The sequence below is a fragment of the Poecilia formosa genome, unplaced genomic scaffold (assembly GCF_000485575.1).
Source record: "Poecilia formosa unplaced genomic scaffold, Poecilia_formosa-5.1.2 Scaffold47, whole genome shotgun sequence".
NCBI lineage: Eukaryota > Metazoa > Chordata > Actinopteri > Cyprinodontiformes > Poeciliidae > Poecilia > Poecilia formosa.
Window position 1 is genome coordinate 2425352 of NW_006799986.1, and position 1557 is coordinate 2426908.

The following is a 1557-nucleotide window of genomic DNA, read 5'->3' on the forward strand; positions in this document are numbered from 1 at the left end:
GCGACAGTGGATAACAGCAATCACAGCGGTCCGTATCCTAGCAACCAAAATCAACAGAAGGCAAGATAGAGACAGAACCACATCCTGTTGAGCTCTTCAAAATAAAAGACTTCCTCTTTCCAAAATAAATCATCCTTTGGACTTAAATATGTTTCACATCACCTTTTTGTAATTATGAACAATGTTAACTTCAGTTAATAATAATAATAATAATTATGTAAGTTATGGTTAATAACATATAAGTGTAAAAAAAATGTTATGCTCTCAATGAATTAAAATGAATCAGACCAAAATATCTGAGAACTCTGTTATCAAACACAGCACAACTTTCCTTTCCAGTTGAGTCTTGGGTGATTTTTCTGCATCTGAATACAGACCAGGCTTTAAGACAGCACATCAACCAGACTGCAGCCATTAAGAAATTAGAAGAGGAGCAGCTCTCTGGATGTTTTCAACATTGCTCTTTGATAGTAAGCAGAGTGAGGGGAAAAAGAAGGTTCCGTATGAGATTTATTAGTTTAAGAGCTTCGGAAATCTCGGTAATCTGCCAACTGGGAACCAGACTCCAAACTGAGCCAGCTTAGCAGGGCTGCAGTGATAGGAGGCCTGATCCATAAGACAGTAATTCTTCTCTTCTAATTGAATTGACTGAAGTTCAGATGAAAATCTGCTAATAGCTCTATGAGTAACAACCATTTTCTTCTCTTCTCTTGCACTGCAGCACTAACAATGACAAGGAATTGGTTCTGAAAAAGCGTACCTTCTCCTCAGTCAATTTAGAGGTAAAACAGTATTACCACAGCAGACCCTCTACCCTCTAAAGACATTATGTATGTATGAGGAGAGCGATTCCTATTATCTCTGTGGATTACAGCCCCACTGTCATCACTACAGTGAGGAATCAATGTGATTTCTTCTGTTCTCTTGGTTTTATCTGCTTATTATGAAAACAATCCACTGAGCCAAAGGATTTCTCTGATAAACAGAACATTTTTCAAACATAAAGTGCATGGATACAATCAAACTGCGCAAATATGAAGCTATGCTCACCAAATCATCTTGTAGATTGAAGACAGCTAAGGTGTTTACTTGAGTCCAAAGTTTCTCCCACCATTAAAGAACCAAAGACCATCCTGACTGGTAACTAGGTAATTTAGGTAAGGTGACTGTATTTATTTAGCACATTTTCAGCAACAAGGCAGTTCAAAGTGCAAGGTAAATGCATTGTCTACCCATCTTTTCCGGTTCTGCATGCCGGGTGACCAGTGTTAGCCCCGCCCACAAGCTGAACGACAGCGTTCAGGTTGTGGGCGGGGCTAACGGCAGCGCGCCCTTCATCTCTCCACAGGTGAGCTGAATTAGGACAGTCAGGACACAAAACAGCATTTCGGTTTGTGCAATGATGGCGCTGAAACTGTGACGGAGAAGCAGTAAGCTCACTTCTTGAACTCTGAAAATGACTCTCTGGAACTTTTATTTTTGAAAGTTTAATATATTCAATTAGGTAAACATGTAATGTGTGTTGTGTTCTGGATGAAGTTTAAATAATACGTTGTC

General features: G+C 39.4%; 1 long non-coding RNA gene across 1 annotated transcript in view; it reads right to left on the reverse strand.

Moving 5' to 3' along the window:
• Positions 1-1169, reverse strand: part of LOC103138181 (uncharacterized) — a 14042-nt gene extending 12873 nt beyond the window's left edge. The window contains exon 1 of the long non-coding RNA XR_476245.2: positions 1051-1169. This is a non-coding gene — a long non-coding RNA (uncharacterized LOC103138181). The remainder of the gene's footprint in view (positions 1-1050) is intronic.
• Positions 1170-1557: the final 388 nt, after the last annotated feature.